The sequence below is a fragment of the Triturus cristatus genome, chromosome 2_1 (assembly GCF_964204655.1).
Source record: "Triturus cristatus chromosome 2_1, aTriCri1.1, whole genome shotgun sequence".
NCBI classification, from domain to species: domain Eukaryota; kingdom Metazoa; phylum Chordata; class Amphibia; order Caudata; family Salamandridae; genus Triturus; species Triturus cristatus.
The window spans coordinates 652,805,528-652,818,779 of record NC_140581.1 but is presented as its reverse complement, the minus strand read 5'-3'; positions in this window follow the sequence as shown (position 1 = coordinate 652,818,779).

Here is a 13,252-nt window from a genome sequence, read left to right as displayed (position 1 = left end):
TTGGGGCCCTTGTGAAGACTTCTGGTCTTTACCTTTCTCCCCACCCTTGTCAGAGTTTTTAGGATCTTGCTTCTTGGGTTCACCACTATGGTTTTGTGCCTTCTGCCTCACCCTGGTTCTGACCCACTTGTCTGCCTTCTTTCCCAATTCTTGGGGAGAGGTCAGATCTGAGTCTACCAGGTACTTGTGCAACAGCTGATTGTGACTATTATTAAGGATCTGCTCCCTCATAATCAAATTGTACAATCCGTGATAGTCATGCACTTTACTGCCAAGTAACCAACCTTCCAGAGCCTTAGTAGCACAATCTACAAAGTCTACCCAGTCCTGAGTCTGTGCCTTTTGGGTATCCCTGAACTATAACCTGCATTGCTCAGTGGTTAGGCCAAACCCATCAATTAAGGTACTCTTCAGACTGTTGTAATCATCTGCCTCCTCCTCTCTAACAGTGAGGAGCTTATCTCTACCTTTGTCTGCAAATGAGAGCCATAAGATCTCTGCCCACTGCTCCTGGGGGACCCTTTGTACTTTATTCGCCCTTTCCAGTGCAGTTATCCATTTGTGGATGTCATTCCCACTCTGCTAGGGAGGGACAATCTTATTCAGGTTTCCATGGTCATAAGACCTCTCCCTATCTCTAGTGATGTTGCTGCCACCATGGGACTCCAGTCCCACCTTTTTCTAGCTCGTTAGAGCTCTAGGGCCTCCCTATCTAGGGCTACCTGCTTTCTTCTGATTTCAAGCTGAGCTTCCTCATACCTAAGCAATCTCTCCCTTCTCTCCTGAGAGGTTTCTCTCCTATTAGAGGAGATTGAGGTCCCTACAGATGAGTTAGAATGGTTAGACTCCCTGGAGGAAGATCTTGACCTTCTAAGCCCACCACCAACTCTCCCAGGAGGGACAAAGAGGGGTCCACATTGTGGTCCTTTCCATCACTGTCTAGGGGAATTGGATTTTCCAGGTCCAGATCACTGTTATCTGCCTGGCCAGCCTCAGAGGTCAGGTCATGGGGAGTTACACCCCTAGGCCTTTCCTCAGGTGCTGACCCACCCACTCTGCCTAACCCTTCAGATCCTAAAGATCTGCTAAGGTCATCCAGCCTGAGTACCTCTCTGAGATGCTGGGTGGTTGGACGTTTGCCTCTCTTCAGTTTCCTAGTTGTACATAATGCTCTCCTTCCATGAATGGGAGGCTATCATACTGGGTATCTTGAAGCCCATTGGCTTCTGGGAAGGACCTACTGGTTCCTGGCCTTAAAGACATTACTAGTGTGGTGTGGTGTATTGCACTACCTACTCTAGTGTGGCCTACTAAACTCTCTTGAGTTGTAGAAAGGGTGTGCTATCCCTTAACACACAACTCTAAGTTCAGTAGAACCTACTGTATTCTAAAGCTTGTATTATATATACCTAGTGTACCTTTAGTGGTTTTCAGTTAGTCACTCAATTGAGATTATCTGGTAAAACAATAGCATGCTTGAATCCCACACGCTGCACACCAATGTGAGAAGTTGGCCTGATATATGCTGTCTCTAGTTATAGTGGGCACCTTGTATCAGTCCAAACATCCCCTTATGGGGATACCTAGTGGTAGCTATAGAGAACAGCCTTCATGCTAAGTCTTGAAGGAATGAAAAGCAGCTTGTTTTACCAGTCTATAATCTCTTGAGTTACTAAATGAAAGATATCCGCACCAGGTACACATATAAAATATATGCATGTATTACTAAACACACCCTTCTAGTATCTTTATTAGACTGGAGGTCAAAATACATAAGTTACACTTCAATAATCACAGTAAAATAGCTTGAATACACGTCAGGCCCTAGGGGCGAGCCAAACCATATACTAAAATAGTGGTATAAGAACCATGACTTAACTGGACACAAGGCCTAGAGCCTGTAGAATCGCTCGGACCCCAAGGAACCACCCAAGGTAGTGACACAGGGGACACAGGGGACCCACAGGGGCCGTTTGCAGTGTGGGAACACAGCCACGAGCTCCCGTTAGCTTCTACAGCAAAAGTCGCGGTTAGATTTTTTAAGATTAGGGACAATTAGAAATGAGTCAGGACCAAACCCTTTTGGACTTAGGAAGTTCTAGGGCTAACACCCACAGGAGCACTGGAGTACTTGTGTTACCTCTCCCATGGAAGCCGGGTGCATAGGTGTCTTTTGGTGTCGGGTCGCGTCGTCGATTGCAATGGGAGCTGGCAATGAAGTGCTGCTGCCGTGAAGATGCGAAGTGTCCAAAGAGATCCAAGCCTGCATTGAAGATGAAATGAACCTGAAAGCAGAGGGGACAGAGCCTGGGTCACTAGCCAATGACCAGGAAGGCGATGGACAGATGCCAATCGATGTCGGTGATTTCAGGTGAAAGAGGAGAAGCTTGACTCTTCAGCCACGAGGACCAGGAGGTGTCGAGGATAACCAGGAGCTGGATTCGAGCTGTCCCATGAAGGATGTCGTGTGCTGCTGTGTCGGTGCCCGGATTGGACACAACAAGCCTTGCCAACAGCAACCCACGCAGAAACAAGAAAGATGCTTCGGTGCTAACCAGCAAGGTCTGTGAGACTCACCACTTGGTAGGGAGTTGGGGCACGTCGAGAGCAACCAGGGAAGCCCAAGGAAATTCAAAGTTACCCCCTCAGGGAGTCAACAGACCAGGGATCGCGAAGGGACCTCAAGACAAAACACAAAGTGGCAGCCCACGGGTCACTTGGAATGACCAGGCTGACAATCTTTGGTGGATTCAGTGCTCGAGGTGGGGGCTACAAGTCAGCCAAAGCATGACTTCAGGAGACACCGAGAAGGCAATGCACTTGCAAAAGTGCACGGTGACCAGGATTTTTGGTTCCACGCTACTCATGAGGGCTGCAGGTCTCAGCTTTGCTGGGGACTCGGGTCGGCCTCTGAGATGTCTGGAAATCATCTTCCTGGGCTGCAAATACTTTGGAGTCCGGCAGGAGCTTCAATAATGCAGACTGGCAAATTGCTTTGTTGGTGCCTGCCAAGCAAGGGAGTCACTCCTTGACCCCAAGGGAGATTTCTTCAGTCCTCTGGTCTTCAGCAGATCGTCAAAGGTCCAGAATTTGGCTTCAGAGTTTTGTCCAGGATAATCTAAAGTTCTGGTTACAGAGGTTCCTTACTTATACCTAAGGAAGGGGTTGGACTAGCTCTGGGGACCCACCTATGGGAGGGTTTGGAAAGAGGGGTGGCTACACCAATTTCCTTTGTCCAGTTGTGCACCAGAGCAGGGGCTGGAAGCCCCTGAACCATTCTGAGCTGGACTATGCACAGGGACACCAAATGTGCCCCCAGTGCAGGACTTCAAAGCACTCAGAGAGTGCTCCCACCCAGCCCCAATACACATAATCCTGTCTGGGAGGTGGGTACAGCTCCCTGTGTCAAGAAACCTATTGTTCAGGCCTCCCCTGTCGGAATTTCAGCCAGCAGTAGGAGGCCAGACTTGTGTCTGTGGCTGCATCATCCATTTTGTGATGCCAGGGCTCTATTAAGTTTCTACCGGGTATACCAGTGCTGCCATGTCTCTCCCTCTAGAAGGGTGGGCTCATACTCCCACACCAGTTACTGGTGTGGGGGTATGATTCCAATGTGTTTGACACCAAACACGACATGTTTCTGTGCAGCCAGTCCAAAGTTAACATTTACCGTTTGGTTATAATACACTTAAGAGTATATGGTCAGGCTGCACTACTGACAACCCAGAAGAAGAGATTCCGAAGGCTGCAGAGGGGCTCAGCTCATGCCTGGGCACCCCGTCACTTGTAGCCAAGCACCCTGCCTTCAGGATTGATAAGGCCTGCCATAGGGGTGACTGATAGGTTTGTATGTGCAGTGTATGGTGAGATATAGTGAAACTATATCTCTATACGGGGTGCATGCACCACCTTACCCAGGCTGCAGTAGCAGACCTGTGGTGTCATTTTGGGTGGCTTTCCAGGGGTGGCATAATACATGCTTCAGCCCCTGGTAGGCCTCTGGGGTACCTATGCCCTGGGTACATAGTATACCATATACTAGGGACTTATAAGGGCACCTCAGATCCAAGCTGAACTGTACCTAAAGAACATGGAATCATTTTAGAGAGGAAGCAGCTAGGCTGGGGCCCTGAATAGCAGGGTCCCAGCCAGACTAAAGTAAAAAAACAGTGAAACACCAGCAAAAAGTGGGGGTATACATGTGAAGCATATCCTACTCTCCTACACGGCGTTCACATCGCACTCGCAATGGTTTTATAGTCCCACCCATGTGGGCATTCACAACTGTGCATCTTGGTTTTTGTAGTTCTTAGTATTCCGCAGTGGATGCTGCAATGTTTCCCAATTTGTTAAAATAATCACCACAGTGGGTTGCTGACAACTCATAAGTTCACGGGACTGCATACTTTAGTGCCTACAAATCGGACACGACGTTCCAGGTGCGTTTGTGATACTCACAGCGCAGGACCCACTGAGTTCACGGTGGGGCACCTTCGCAACCAGAGCCGGCCACTTACATAATCCAAATGCAGTTGCTCCCAACATTGAAGGTGCCACACACTGTTGTTGTTTTAATCCTTTAATTGTAGCACTCACAGAGCACGCGGCATTACTGGTTACAGCTAAAATGATGCCATAGTTGCGTTTTGGGTGCTCTTCCACCCTTCATCAATGGTTATGGCTTTCACGGGAATGAGGCAGCAGGCGTTCAGATCGCACTCGCAATGGTTTTATAGTCCCGCCCCAGTGGTCATTCACAACTGTGCATCTTGGTTTTTGTAGTTCTTTGTATTTCGCAGTGGATGCTGCAATGTTTCCCAATTTGTTAAAATAATCACCACAGTGGGTTGCTGAGAACTCGTAAGTTCACGGGACTGCATACTTTGGTGCCTACAAATCGGACACGACGTTCCAGGTGCGTTTGTGATACTCACAGCGCAGGACCCGCTGAGTTCGCGGTGGGGCACCTTCGCGACCAGAGCTGGCCGCTAACATAATCCAAATGCAGTTGCTCCCAACATTGATGGTGCCACACACTGTCGTTGTTTCAATCCTTTAATTGTAGGACTCGCAGAGCACGCAGCATTACTGGTTACAGCTAAAATGAGGCCACAGTTCCAAACGCGTTTCGGGTGCACTTCCACCCTTCATCAATGGTTATGGCTTTCACGGGAATGAGGCAGCAGGCATTCACAGCGCACTCGCGATGGTTTTATAGTCCCGTACATGTGGGCATTCACAACTGTGCATCTTGGTTTTTGTAGTTCTTAGTATTCCGCAGTGGATGCTGCAATGCTTTCCAATTTGTTAAAATAATCACCACAGTGGGCTGCTGGCAACTCGTAAGTTCATGGGACTGCATACTTTAGTGCCTACAAATCGGACACAACGTTCCAGGTGCGTTTGTGATACTCACAGCGCAGAACCCTCTGAGTTCGCTGTGGGGCACCTTCGCGACCAGAGCCGGCCGCTTACAAATACAGGATTGCAACAACGACAGTGTGTGGCACCTTCAATGTTGGGTGCAACTGCATTTGAATATATATGAATTATAGTTAACATCATTTATGACATCACTGACTTTGGCTTTCTCTCCTATCTTGTTTTCCCTTTGAGCAGAAAGATGACTTCATCTGATTCAGATGAAAAGCCAGGGGCTTCTGCACCGCTTCAGCCACCAAAGCACACCCAAGGAATCCTTCGTGTGGCAATTTTTTTAAATGAGGGCAGGTGCCAGGAAGCTATCCGCAAAGTACATGCCCTGTAAACTTTGCAGCAAAGAGTTCAGGCAGCAGAGCAGATATAAACAAAATAGTATGAGTACCACGGAGATGTAGCATCTGCAGAGGCTTGCACGGGCAAAGTTGGCTCATGCTGCAGAGGTAGACAACTCTACTGAGACTGCAACATCTTAACCAGAAGATACTGGGCCTCCACAGGTTCTAACTGCACAAACGGAGAATAACCCTGCTTTTTTAATTTAATAAAGTGCTATTTTGCTGCTTAGACAAGCAGATCATTATTTCAGCGGAGACAAGCAGGTCTGCCCAGGACAAGTGTCCTCAAGAGCACAAGTGCCCCCATGCAGTCAGTTTTTTTCAGCATTTTTTTGTACGTTTTTCTCCTTCATGTTTTTAAGGAGATGCTGTTTGTGTTTAACACCTCAGTTTTTATCTCTTGCATGCAGTCTGAGGGGGGGCAGTGCTTTTTGGTTTGCTCCCGCAAGATCATAGTTTTTATAATGGGCTTTGCATTTACACTGAACATATCCTGAAGTAGTATGTATAATTCATGTACACCAGAATAGTAACAGTGTGTTTAATTTAATGAAATGCAATCCATTATATAAGTGTGGAGAGAAATAAATCACTTAGATTTATGAAAAAACTCTTCTTGTTTTATCTGCAACAGACAAACATTGGTACATAGCACACATTGATACTCATTTATTAACTTTAAGTCCGTTTATTATTATTAGAAAAAGTTGAATTACTACTTTTTTAAAACACCATGAGAGTCTCGTAAGATCATAAACTTTTAGAGGAAAAATTGACGCTTTCTTTATCACAGTTCATATGCCTTATATTCCCCATTAGTAGGGTGTGGATAGAAAGTAGACTTTCAAATGAGGCCTTTTCACAGTAGAATAGTGCACGGTAGGGTATAAAGAAACACCTGTATCTCACAAACACCTCTCCACAGCCTAACAACTGTGAATAGTAGAATATGGGGAAAGACCTTGCATGTAGGTAACCAGTTTGTAGAGTTGGGTGTAAAGAGACACTGCCGCTCTACTCACACCTTTCCCCAGGATCAGCAGTATGCATAGTTGGATAGGGAAGGTACTCATCTCATATGTAAGACCTTACTATTCCATAGTAAGTATAACAAGTACTGGCCTATCTGCTTAGACCTTTCCCCAGCAAAATAATCAAATATATTGGTGTGCGGGTATAGATTTCAATATCTAGTACAGCTCTCCCCAGAATGACAGACATATATAGTAGTGTGTAGAGAGACAGTCTCATCTCCACTAATACCTATATCCAGAACAACATAAATGTGCAGTACAGGAGTAGCCTCTCTGCTGACACCTCTCCTTAGCCCAACAGGGATATGCAGTGGTGTCTGGGAAGGGAGTGACTTTTCCACTAACACATATTACCCAGGTGAGAGGTGTTTGCAGTACGGTTTGAGAAACATTTATCTCTCTATTCATAGCTCTTCTCATGCTGAAATATATGCATTGTAGGCTGTTGGGAGGAACTGCCCTGTTTCCTGACAGACCTCTCTTGCATTATAAGTCTGCATGGTAAATTTTGGAAAAAGTCTGGTCTCTCTCCTGTGACCTGTGTCTTAGATGATGGGTGTACAAATTAGGATGTGAAAAGGGGCTTACCTTTCTGGTCACAGCTCTCCCCAAGATGACAAAAGTAAGATGTAGGGTGCACAGACAGAATCTCGAATTTTAAATGTCGACGTACACAAATATCGTGTTGGAAATATAGTGTTGCAGAAATATCGACAGAAAGAATGCCATGGTCAAGAATATCGACTTGGAAGTCAGAAATATCATTTTTGAAAATATCGAAGTTAATAATATCATTTGTAAAAATATTTGGTCGTTTACAATATTGATGTTTTAATTAGTGTTATGTATTTTAATATATATTTTAAAAGTCTGTGAACTATGTTTTTATATAAGTATTGCTTTTGGTTTTTAATATATGTGTTACATTTTTAGTAGTTATTAATTTTATTTTAATTAAATTTATCGTTTTTTAGTTCTGTAGCGGGTTTTGGGGTTATAGGGGAATAGGGTGGGAAGTAATCTAATTATAATATATGAAGTCATATTTTTAATTTATTGGTATTTATAAAAGTACGATTTTATAGTGTTAATTGTGGGAATTAATTTATTTCTAATCAATTATTAATTGGTTGTTAGTTATTATTAATTAATTGGTAATTATGTTAATTGTGTAATTTTTTTAGGAGCGGGTTGTGGGTTTATAGGGGAATAGGGTGGGAAGTAATTTAATTATAATAAATGTATCAATATTTTTTATTTATTAATATTTATTTAGTTTAGATTTTATAGTGTCAATTGTGGGAATGAATGTATTATTTATTGGTTATTAATTGCTTGGTAATTATGATTAATGAATTGGTAATTATGTTAATTGTGTCATTTTTTAGGACTGGGTTGTGGGTTTATAGGGGAATAGGGTGGAAAGTAATTTGATTATAATACATTTATTAATATTTTGTATTTATTAATATTTATTTAATTTATAATTTGTAGTGTTAATTGTAGAAATTAATGTGTTATTACTTATTTTTTATTGCTTGTTAATTATTATTCATTACTTAATTAGTAATTCATTATGTTAATTTAGTTATTTGTTTTGGAGTGGGTGGTGGGCTTTATAGGGGAATAGGGTGGGAAGTAATTTATTTATAATTAATTAATAATTATTTGTTAATTAATGCTAATAAATTAATTACAATTTAAATATAGCAATTGTGCAATTAATTTTAGAAGTGAGTTGTGGGGTGTATAGTGGTAAAGGGTGTGAAGTGATATCTTTAAAATTAATTAATAAGTTGTTATCAATTGATATTAATTTATTATTTATAAGTTAGTTATGGAAATTGTGTAATGATTTTTAGGTGTGGGTAGTGGTATTTGTTAGGGTAGAGTGGAATTCATCAATTCATGAATATTTATGGTAATTGTTTATTTTTATTTTTTGTGTGGGTTTCTGTATTGTCATTTGAGATGTCATCAGTGATGTCATGAGTGATGACACTGACCATGTCATGAGTGATGTAATATGTGATGTCATCAGCAGTGCATTGCGGGGGCGCGAGCTTTAGTTAGCTGAACTAACTATAACGGGGGAATTTCTCTGGTTTTGTACGAGTGAAATGTCCAACTAACTATAACTTTCCCTAAAACCTATGGTTTTTTCAGTGAATTTCTAAGGGTTTTTTAAATGCTAATTTCTAACTATAACGTACCTGAAACCTATGGTTTTTTCAGTGAATTTCAAAGGTTTTGTAAATGTTAATTTCTAACTATAACGTGCCTGAAACCTATGGTTTTTTAAGTGAATTTCAAAGGTTTTTTAAATGCTAGTTTCTAACTATGCCTACAGAGGTAGGACATGTGAAGAAAGAAGAAAAAACGCACAGAAAGAAGCAAAAGAAATGCAGAAAGAAGCAACAGAAGTCCACAAAGAGGAAGAAAAGTGCAGGAAGACGCAAGACATGTGCAGAAAGAACCAACAGAGGCCTTGTTTCAAAGTCATCATGTGCCCCCAACATGTTCCTGTCTGTTACTGGTGGTAACTGACTCTGACAAACCAGGCCCGGAGCCAGTGCTATGCTGAAAGACACTTAGAATACAGTGAAAACACCTACATACACGAGGGTACACTATGGGTGGGCGTATCCCAGTGATTGGCATGACCTACCCTGTAATGCCCTAGTATATATTAGGGCAGGCGATTAAAACTAGTTCTAACTCAGAGGTGCAGAAAGAGGCAAGAGAGGTGCAGAAACAGGCAGGAAAGGTGCAGAAACAGAGAACAGGATGCAGAAAGAGGCACGTGAGGTGCAGAAAAAAGCAAGAGCAGTGCAGAAAGAACCAACAGAGGTGCTGACACAGGCATGCAGGGTGCAGAAAGAGCAAGAGAAGTGCATAAAGAGACAATGGAGGTAAGGAAAGAGGCAAGAGAGGTACACAAACATGCAGGAAAGGTTCAGAAACAGGGAACAGGGGTACAGAAAGAGGCAAGAGAAGTGCAGAAACAAAAAAGACGGGTGCAGAAAAAGACAAGCGATCTACAGATAAAAGCAACAGAGGTGCTGAAAGAGGCAGGTGAGGCGCAGAAAGAGGCAATAGATCTGCAGAAAAAAAGCAACAGAGGTGCTGAAAGAGGCAAGTGAGGTGCAGAAAGAAGCAAGAGAGGTGCAGAACGAGGCCAGAGCGGTGCAGACAGAGGAGAGCAAAGTGCAGAAAGGAGCAAAAGAGGTGCGGAAAGAGGCAACTGGGGTGCAGAAAGAGGCAAAGGCAGCACAGAAAGAACCAAGAGATGTGCAGATAGAGGCAAGACAGGTGCAGTAAGAGGCAAGAGATGTGCAGAAAAAGGGAAGAAGGGTGCAGAAAGAAGCAAGAGAAGTGCAGAAAGAGGCAAGTGAGGTGCAGAAAGAGGCAAGAGAACTGCAGAAAGAGCCAAAAGAGTTGCAGAAACATGCAAAAATGGTGCAGAAAGAAGGAACAGGTGTGCAGACAGAGCCAAGAGAGGTGCAGAAAGAGGTATGAGGGGTACAGAAAGAGGCAAGAGGCATGTAGAAATTTGCAACAGAGGTGCAGAAATTTGCAACAGAGGTGCAGAAAGAAGCAAGAGCAGTGCAGAAAGAGCCAACACAGGTGCAGAAAGAGGAAAGAGGGGTGCAGAAAGAACCAAAATATGTACAGAAAGAGGCAAAAGAGGTGCAGAGAGAGGCAAGAGATGTGCAGAAAAAGGGAAGAAGGGTGCAGAAAGAAGCAAGAGAGGTGCAGAAAGAGGCAAGTGAGGTGCAGAAGGAGGCAAAAGGGGTGCAGAAAGAAGGAACAGGTGTGCATACAGTTGGAAGAGAGATGCAGAAAGAGGGGTACAGAAAGAGGCAAGAGGGATGCTGAAATTTACAACAGAGGTACAGAAAGAAGCAAGAGCAGTGAAGAAAGAACCAACAGAGGTGCAGAAAGATGCACTGGGGTTGCAGAAAGAAGCACCAGAGGTGCAGAAAGAGGCACGAGAAGTGTAGAAAAAAACAACAGTGGTGCAGAAAGAGGCAAGAAAAGTACAGAAAGAGGCAAGAAATGTGCAGAAAGAGGCACAAGGGTTACAGAAAGAAGGGACAAAGGTGCAGAAAGAAGCAAGAGAAGTGCAGAAAGAAGCAACAGAGTTGTAGAAAGAGGCAAGAGGGGTACAGAAAGAGGGAAGAGGGGTGCAGAAAGAGGCACAAGGGTTACAGAAAGAAGCACGAGCAGTGCCCACCTTGGATGTACAGTACCTCTCACTGCCTGGCTCACTCTCACCTCTGATGTACAATACCTCTCACTGCCTGACTTACGCTCACCTCTGTTGTACAATATCACTCACTGCCTGGCTTACACTCTCCTCTGATGTACAATACGTCTTACAGCCTGACTTGTGCTCATGTCTGATGTACATTACCTCTCACTTCCTAGTTTACACTCTACTCTAATATACAGTACCTCTACAATACCATCAAAGACTGGCTTACACTTTCTTCTGACGTAGAGTACCGCTCACTGCCTGACTTGCGCTCACCTCTGGTGTACAATGCATCTCACTGCCTGGTTTACACTCTCCTCTAAGGTAGAATACCTCTACAATACCTAGAAAAGCCTGGCTTACACTCTCTGCTAATGTTCAATTCAATACCTCTTACAGCCTGACTTGCGTTCACCTCTAATGTACGATACCTCTCGCTGCCTGCATTACACGCACCTCTGGTTACAATACCTCTTATTGCCTGACTTACGCTCACCTCTGATGTACTATACCTCTTGCTGCCTGACTTACGCTCACCTCTGATGTACAATACATCTGACTGCCTGCCTTACACTAGTCCCTGTTGCACAATACCTCATACTGCTTTACCTACACTCTCCTCTAATGCAGAATACCTCTCATAGCCTGGCTCACACTAACACTGCTACACAATATTCACCTTACATTCTTCTTGTATTTACAATACCTGTCACTGCCTGACTTGCACTCACCTCTAATGTACAGTACCTACCTCTGGCTTCCAGCCTTGCACTCATCCTTGATGAACAAAACGTCTCACTGCCTGACTTGTGCTCACCTTTGATGTACAATACCACTTACTGCCTGGTTAACACTCTACTCTGATGTACAATACCTCTAAAATACCTATGACTGCCTGGCTTACACTCTCTTCTGATATATAATATCTCTGATTGCCTGCCTTACACCTATCTCTGCTGTACAATAACACACAGTGCCTTTCTTACGCTCACCGCTGGTGCACAATACCTCTTGATGCCTGACTATTGCGCACCTCTGGTGTGCAATGCAATGTAATAAGCATGACAATGTGAAATAATGTACAATGCCTCTCGCTGCCAGGTTTACACTCGTCTCTTGTGTTCAATATCTCTCACTGCCAGACTTACGCTCATCTCTGGTGTATAATACCTCTCACAACCAGACTTACACTCCTCTCTTGTGTACAATATCTCTTGCTGCCAGACTTACGCTCATCTCTGGTGTACAATATCTCTCACTGCCAGACTTACTCTCATCACTGGTGTACAATGCCTCTCGCTGCCAGACTTACACTTATCTCTTGTGTACAATATCTCTCACTGCCAGACTTGCGCTCATCTCTGGTGTACAATACCTCTCACTGCCAAACTTACACTCATCTCTTGTGTAAAATACCTCTCACTACCAGACTTACACTCATCTCTTGTGTACAATATCTCTCACTGTCAGACTTACGCTCATCTCTGGGGTACAATACCACTCACTGCCAGACTTACACTCATCTCTTGTGTACAATTCCTCTCACTGCAAGACTTACGCTCCTCTCTTGTGTGCAATATCTCTCACATCTAGACTTACGCTCATCTCTGGTGTGCAATACCTCTCGCTGCCAGACTTACGCTTATCTCTGGTGTACAATACCTCTCAAGACCAGACTTATGCTCATCTCTGGTGTACAATGCCTCTCGCTGCCAGACGTACACTCATCTCTTGTGTACAATATCTCTCACTGCCAGGCTTAAGCTCATCTCTGGTGTACAATACCTCTCACTGCCTGACTTACACTCATCTCTTGTGTACAATATCTCTCACTGCCAGACTCATCCTCATCCCTGGAGCTCATGCCCTGGAGGGTCTTGCTGCCCCCACCAACCCCCCGCAGTGCTGATCAGAGAGTACTGTGGTCTAGGGGCACTGTTTGCAAAGGTGGGTATGTAGCCAGGGAAGATGCTTAGTGGTGCCGCATGTGGGAGGCAGTGATCTGAGTTTGCAGTTGTAATTCACGCTACAAAAGTACTCGACTCTAGGCACTTTTATTGACATATATCTTGTGGGGGTGCACATTTGTTCTGAGAGTCATTATAGTGCCCTGCCAGGCTAATAGACAAACGTTATGCTCGTGCAATGCAGACCTTTTTTTATCGGCAGGATTCGTGCACCTA